Source organism: Dama dama, chromosome 4, assembly GCF_033118175.1.
Source record: "Dama dama isolate Ldn47 chromosome 4, ASM3311817v1, whole genome shotgun sequence".
In the NCBI taxonomy this organism is placed as follows: Eukaryota; Metazoa; Chordata; class Mammalia; order Artiodactyla; family Cervidae; genus Dama; species Dama dama.
The window spans coordinates 57,822,722-57,831,086 of record NC_083684.1 but is presented as its reverse complement, the minus strand read 5'-3'; positions in this window follow the sequence as shown (position 1 = coordinate 57,831,086).

Sequence of the window (8,365 nt, the reverse complement as noted above, 5' to 3'; positions counted from 1 at the left end):
GGTGCTGAGAGTCTGCTGAGAAAAATCGGCGGAAGCACTATGGCCTTTGCTGATCTGACCATGGAAGTAACAATGTCAGTCAGTCTGTTGAGACAGTCACAAAAGCCAGCCAGGAGTAAGGGGTGGGGATATGGACCCCACCTGAGGTGAGGAATGTCAAAGAATCTGCACACATAATAAGACTATCATACATTGCTACAACGTTTTCTAATCTACAGTTTATTCAAATTCCAGTTATCCCTATATATATACACACACATATACATATATGTATGTATAACATTTTCCCCCTATTTCCAGATCTAAAGATGTGTCATAACCTGCATTTGATTGTCATGTTCTTTAGTCTTTAAATCTGGATCGGTTCCACAGCCTTTCTCTGTCTTCCATCGAACTGGTCTTTTCGAAGAGCACAGGCTAGTTATTTTATAGGATGCTCCTAACTGGGGCTTTGAGTCCTCATAGTTAGATTCACGTTAAACATTTGTCACGTGAGTGTTATGAGTGATGCATGGTTCCCAGTGCATTAGAACAGGAAACAATGCGTCTGTTTCATTAGTGATGGTGACTTCAGTCACTCGGATACACTGATAACTACTAGATTTCTTCAGCATGAAATTGCTGTTTGCCTTTGAAATTAATAACTAATCTGTGGGGAAATCTTTGGGGCTGTGTAACAATTCTCATCATAACCTTCACCTGCTAGTCTTTGCATTCATGAATATTCTTCTCGGAATCAGTTATCACTGTGATGATGGCAAAAGGATGACTTTCTTACTCTATCATCCCTTTTACATTAAGCAGTTGGCTCTCTGCCATTAGAAGAGCTTTCCCCTCTCCCCCATGTCTCTCCCTCAGTATAAATCCTTGTTTTCTGGCACGGTAGGATCCTGGGTTTATCTTACTGTGTGCTGGAGCCACAGACTACAGAACCCCGAGTCCTCGGAGTGGGGAAACCACTCATTGTTCTCACTGTTACTAGGGTAGCAGTCCTTCGTGTGTATGTGTGTAAATGCTGACACCTTCCATTTCAAGTAAGTCTTTCCAGCCTTTCCCTATTCCATATTGACTTCTTTCTCCAATAGTCAGAAATAGGCTCCCAGTCATCAGTCTGTTTACTCATTTGTTCCGTCCTCCAAAACGCAGCTCTGCTGGAGAAGGGATAGGCTACCCACTCCAGTATTCTTGGGCTTCCCTTGTGGCTCAGCTGGTCAAGAATCCGCCTGCAATGGGGGAGACCTGTGTTCAATCCCTGGGTTGGGAAGATCCTCTGGAGAAGGGAAAGGCTACCCACTCCAGTATTCTGTCCTAGAGAATTCCATGGACTGTATAGTCCATAGGGTCGCAAAGAGTCAGACACGACTGAGCGACTTTCACTTTCCAAAACACAGTAAGTCCCTTTAGAATTCCTAAACAAGGTCACTGTAAAAAAACACACCTGATTGTGTGGCAAGGCAGATGCTTAACCACTGGACCACCAGGGAAGTCCCTCTTCAGATATTTACAGTGGGCTATTTACTGCCTTGGAATTACACAGTAAGTGCTTTTCAATGTTCTGTATTCGTCATGAAATTAATCTTTAATGACTGCGTTATATTCCTTCGGGTAGGTAGACCATAGGAATGGAGAGACTATAATACATGGTGGAAACTGGGTGGATTTACAAAAGCTGGCAAAGACCCTGATGCTGGGAAAGACTGAAGGCAAAAGGAGAAGAGGGTGGCAGAGGATGAGATGGATAGAGAACATCACTGACTCAATACTCCTGCATCTGAGCAAACTCTGGAGATAGCAAAGGACAGGGGAGCCTAGCGTGCTGCAGTCCAAGGGTTCGCAAAGAGCTGGACACAATTTAGTGACTGAACAGCAACAAAAGCTGGATGGCTTATAAAACGATATTTGTTTCATTCTTATATTTTTCTTTTTATCAAAAATATGCCAGGAATTATATAATATAGAAAGAGCTAGTGAGTATAGACATTTAGGGTCAGAAGGTTTATAGCAGAGCTCTGTAGTTGATGTGGTTGCTTTAAGACTTGGACAATTTACTAGTTATGATATATGTATTTATAAATACTTACATCATATTAATGTATACTAATAATATGTATATTAATGTGTGTGCTGTGCTTAGTCGCTCAGTTGTGTCTGACTCTTTGCGACCCTGTGGACTATAGCTCGCCAGGTTCCTCTCTGTCCACGGGATTCTCCAGGCAAGAACACTGGACTGGGTCACCATGCCTTCCTCCAGGGGATCTTCCTGACCCAGGGATCGAACCCAGGGATCAAACCCAGGTCTCCCGCATTGCAGGCGGATTCTTTACCATCAGAGCCGCCAGGGAAGCCCAAGAATACTGGAGTGGGTAACCTATCCCTTCTCCAGGGGAACTTCCTTACCCAGGAATCAAACCAGGGTCTGCTGCATTGCAGGCGGATTCTTTACCAGCTGAGTTACCCAGGAAGCCCATATTAATGTATACTAATAATTAATATGTAATCTTATTTATACTATATATTTCTGCCTATAAATGAGGCATTCTTAATAAATATTCTGAAATTTCAGTGAAGTTATTTCCCCCGCCCCTAAGGACTCTCCTCTTTATCTCTTTCAAGTGGTCTCCTGTGTTCTCTCTCACAGTCCTTGTCCCACTAGGCTTGGACATGGGATGGGTGTCTTATTCATTTCTCCTTCCAAACTGTCTTCTGAAATCCCAGTTCCCACCCCTCCAGCATTCATTTTCACGTCAAACTACCCACCATGCCTTCTCCATACAGCCACCTACCAATCTGTTCATGCTTCCTCATTCCTTGAAGGTTTTATCTCCAGAACCGGTTTCACTCCTCCAGCCACGCTATTTGAAGATTCACACACCCACTTCCAAAGCCCTCAGTCCCTCCACCCTTCTGCTCCCAGGGCTCTTGTCTTCCACAGTGCCGTCGCCCCTGCCTCCACGGCGACACCTCACTGCCAGTCCCCTGAAACCCCTCTAGCATCTCAAGTTCAAATGCTTCCTCCGCTCGGCAATCACCCACTCTGCTTTCCCCAGCTCATCCCCGCTTTGTCCTCACTCTAATAACTGAGCGCACAAGGACCTGAAGCCTGCTGCTCTCAGCAACTTCACTCTCCTTGAGCGCTTTCTGTCTTCTTTGCCATTCAAGGTGTTTGCTCCTGCGTCTAGAAAAGGGTGGGCTTCTGTTTCTGTCCCGCTGTCCAGAGCTGTCTCTCATGCCAGCCTCTAGTACTGGGGAACACTGAGTTTATTTTCTCCACTTGTTATAGAAGACGCAAGCAAGAGCTAGGAATTTGGGTTAGGAATACGTGGGGGATGAAGCTGTCTATAGTGTGTGGTTCAGATAGGCTGTGACCGAAATGAATTCTAAGCATACCAGCTCCAACTCCAATTTTTGTCTTCCACTTAAAGAACATGGCTGTTCTGGTGAGAATAGGGCTATTATGGTAATAACACCAATGCTCTTGGGATCTTTAAAAAATAATATCTGAGTTTGGAGACTGAGCAATTGTCAGAACAAGTTATCTGTGAAGCATCTCACGAGCCGTCATGATGTAGCCGGAAAACACTTGAGGGATACACTGCTTACTGGGATAGACATACATGTAAACGAGTAACCATATATGAAGGACGTGATGAGACAAGAGAAGATTTTAAATATGCTGAAGTTCAAAGGAAGTTCTTATTGTACCAAAACTCCAATGGATAGCAAGTATTAATTCTATACCAAATATTTTAAATTAAAAAAATTTTTGAACTATATAAAAGCAATGGCGAGTGAACAAAAGTAGGTACATCCTACTTATCCTATCCTGGGACTAGGTCAATACTGAGAAGAAGGAAATGACAGGGTCAGTTTTTTGCTTTTTATGGCTTTTACCCTGAGAGCAAGTCCCAATCAAATCTAGGGCAGCTAAAATTTTAGACTGTATCCTGGACATTAACACCTGGAAAACTATAATAGAGTTCAAGGCCTGTACAACTGCTGCTGGAAAATGATACGTGTAGGACAGCCTGTAAAAAGCAAGCCAGAGAGGGAAAGCCCCAAACTCAACTCTAAAAGGCAGAGGAGACTTAAAGTTACCAAGTCAATATAGAGAGAACTGAAGTTTGAGTTGTTACTCACAGGAAAGAAGTCTTATAGTTTTATATTTAAGTTTGTGGTCCACTTTGATTAAATTCTTGTGAAGGGTGTAAGGTCTGTGACTATATTCTTTATTTTTTTTTCTCACATGTGGATGTCCAATTGTTCCAGTGTCATTTGTTGAAAAGACTTTCTTTGCCTCTTTGTCAAAGAGCAGTTGACTAGTACTTGTCGGGGGTCTGTTTCTGGGCTCCCTATTCTGTCCCACTGATCTATTTGTATATTCTTTTGCCAGTATCACACCTTAAGTCTATACCTTTATATACAGTCAGGTTCTCTGACATTCTTCTTTTGTTGGCTTCTGGATCCTTTGCCCCTTCATATAAGATTTAGAATCGATTCATCAATATTCACCAAAAACAAACGAACGAACAAAACAATCAGACTGGGATTTCTGTTGGGACTGCATTTTGTCTGTAGCGCAACTAAGAGAACTGACATCTTGAGTCTTCTGTCCATGAACATGGAATCTCTCTCCACTTATTTAGATATTTTGTTTCTTTCGTTAAGGTTTTAGTTTTCCTATGGATCATGTGCATATTTTGTTAGATTTATATTTAACTAATTAAAATAGTATTTTGTTTTTTAATTGAAACTCCAATTACTCATTGTTGTTATATAGGGAAGCAGTTGAATTTTGTATATTGTAGACTCTGCCTAGCTAGAATAATTTTTACTTCCAGGAGTTATTATTTTCTTGTCAGTTATTTGGGATTTTCTACGTAGACCATTACATCATCTGTGAACAAAGACAGTTCCACTTCTTTCTTCCCAAGCTTTCCTTATTTTATTACATTTAGCTAGGACTTCAAGTGCAGTGTTGAAGAGGATTGGTGTAGGTGGACATTCTTGCCTTGTCTCAGTGTTTGGGGGGAAACATCTAGTTTTCCACCATTATTATGTTGCTGTAGGTTTTTGTAGATGTTCTTTGTCAAGTTCGGAAAGTTCTATTCCCAGTTTACAAATGGTGTTAGAATTTATCAAATGTGTTTTCTGCATTTATTGATATGGTTGTGTGACTTTTCTTTAACCTCTGGTGTGATGGATTATTTTAATATTCAGATATTAAACCACCTTTGTATACGTGAAATAAATCCCACTTTATTATGGTATAAATTCTTTTCATACATTGTTGGATTTGTTTTGCTAGTATTTTGTTGAGAATTTTTGCATCTTTGTCCATGAGAGAGATTTGCCTATAGTTTCTTTCTTCTAATATCTTTACCTGGCTTTGATATTAGGGTAATACTGCCCTCATTGATATCGCTCTGCTTCTATTTTATGGAACAAATATCAATTTTCTATAATTTCTTCTTTAAATGTTTGGTATCTTCACTGATGAAACCCTCTGGGCCTCACTTTTTGTGAGTGTATTACCACTGGTTCAATTTCTTTAACAGACACAGGCCTAGTCAGATTACCTATTTTATTCTTTAGTGTGTCTTTCAAAGAGTAAGTTCATTTCATCTAAGTTATTTTCAAGTTCAGTGAGATACTTTTCTCTGTCATTTTCATTTCTGTTACAGTGATCTAGTAAATTTAACTTAGGATATATATATATATATATATTTAGTTCTTGAATTTTTATTTTGTTCTTTTAGGATAGTTCCAATTTCTCAGCTGAGATTTCTTATCTCTTCCTTCACAGTGAGTATATATCCCTTTACATGTTAAGTATAGTTATAATTGCTTTTAAAATTCATTATCTAATTGCAATATCTGGATCATCTCATGGCTGATCTCTATTGATCTCTTTTCTCTTGAGAATGAGTCATGTTTTCCCATTTCTTTCATCTGTCTAGTAATTTTGGATTATTTCCTAGATATTGTCATTAATATATTGAAGAAACTGGATTTCATTGTGTTCCTCCAAAGAGTATTGATTTTCTTTGAAAAAAAATGTATTTTTATTAGGCAAATGTATTAATAATATTTATTATTATTAATTTCGTTGGATTCAAACGATGACCTTGGGTTTGTAGATACAGCACCAAAAGAATATACAACACTTAACACATGTCCTTGAAAGAAAAAAATTAGCGTTATATTTCTGTAAAATTGAAAACTTATGTTCTGCACAAAACACTATGAAGAGGAAAAAAACACAGACTCAGGAAATTCTTGCAAAACACCAATCTAATAAAGGATGTGTATCCAAAATATTCAAAAAGCTCTTAAAAGTCAACAAGAATGAACCAACTTAAAAATGTGCCAAAGATCTGAATAGACACCTCATCAAAGAGGATAGACAGATGGAAAATAAGCATATGAAAATGTGTTCTACGTCGGGTCATCAGGGAGCTGCAGATTAAAATGAGATACAACTACATACTGATTACCCGCGTGGCTATCAAAAAACAGCACCAAATGGCTGTTAAGAACGTAGAGGCAGTAGGAAAGATTTACATCTCTGGTGGGAAAGCAAAATGGTGCAGTCGTTTTGAAAAACAGTTTGGCAGTTTCTTACGAAGCTGAACAGTCTTTCTGTATGTCCAGCAGTCATGCTTCCAGGAACCTACCCAATTGGGTTGAAAACTTATGCATACTCAACACTTGCACAAATGTTTTTAGCAACTTTAATCATAATTGCCAAAAACTGGAAGCAACTAAGATAGATGTTCCTTGAATAAGTGAACGGATACACAACCTATGGTACATCCATACAATGGAATAATACTTGATGCTTTTTTAAAAAAGAAATGATCAGGCCACCAAAAGACATGAAGTAACCTTATATGCATGTTGCTAAGTAAGCGAAGCCAGGCTGAACAATCATATATACTATATGATTCCAACTGTATGACTTCTGGAAAAGGCAAAGCTATGGAGACCATAAAAAGGTCAGAGGTTTGCAGCAAGCAAGTAAGAGGAACACAGAGACGTTTTAAGGCCATGAAACTATCCTGTGTGATCCTGTAATGCGAGATACATGACATGCAGCATTTGTCAAAACCCACAGACCTATATAACCGGAAGAGCTGATGTTCCTGTAAACTGTAGACTTTCTAGTTAATCACAACACTCAGGACTTCCCTGGTGGGTCAGTGGTTAAGACTCTGTGTTCCACTGCAGGGCACGCGGGTTCAATCCCTGATCGGGGAACTAAGATCTGACATGCTGTGCAGTACGGCCCATAATAATGTTTAATATTTGTTCATCAGTTGTACAAGTATACCACACTAATGCTAGATGTTAATGAGGGAAATGGGTGAGGAGAAGGGAGAAGGCCAGGGAGACAGGGTTCATGGGGACTCTCTACTATCTGCCTCTTTTTCTTTGGTAAACATAAAACTTCTCTTTTAAAAAATCCACAAAATCTATTAATTGAGAATATAATAACTGAAGTGAGTTTGCCAGATTACTGAAAGAGCAGAATGTAAAAAATTGATCAGTGGTCTCAAAGATAGATTAATAGAAATTATCAAATCTGTAGGAAAAAAGATTCAGACATAGACTCACTCAAAGGACATAATTCTGCTTGAGTTTAATTAATAAATCTTAAGTCTGGTGCGCTGCAGTTTATGGGGTCACAAAGAGTCGGACACGATTTAGCTGACGGAACAATAATACAGAAAGAGAAAACAAGACCAAAGCTTTTTAATGATAGACTTAAAAAAAAAAAAGCAGTTACTCAGATCAACCAGGAGAGGGGGCTAGTTGATCATTTTTGTTTGGGTGCTATTTTTGTACTGTTGAGGCAGTGTTTTGCACAATGGGCTTGGTTTTGCCTTGATGTATGTATCATGGTAACAAAGTGGCCTTGTCTGATGTTGATTTTCTGTGCCACTGTTTATGTTAAAGAGACTCCGCCCTTTAGGCCCTTCCTCCTCAGGCCAGATGCTCTACAGTCTAAGAATGTCTCCAAGTGATGGCAGCCGGACACAAAGCGTGCCCACCACCTCAGAAGCCCACCAGGGCAAACAGAGTCAGGGCAAGAATTCTCTTGTTATTTAAGTCAGGGGTCCCCAGCCTCCGGAATCTGATGGTCTGAGGTGTAGCTGATGCATGATACATGTAAAGTGCTTGAATGATACTGAAACCATTCACCCTCCTCTATTCCTGTCTATGAAAAAACTGTCTTCCATGAATCTAGTCACTGGTGCCAAAACAGGTTGGGGACCACTGATTTAAATGCACACATATCTTCAATTTTCCTCTTGGCCCACAAAGTCTAAAATGTTTACTCTCTTATCTTTGGGTGGCTCCGTGG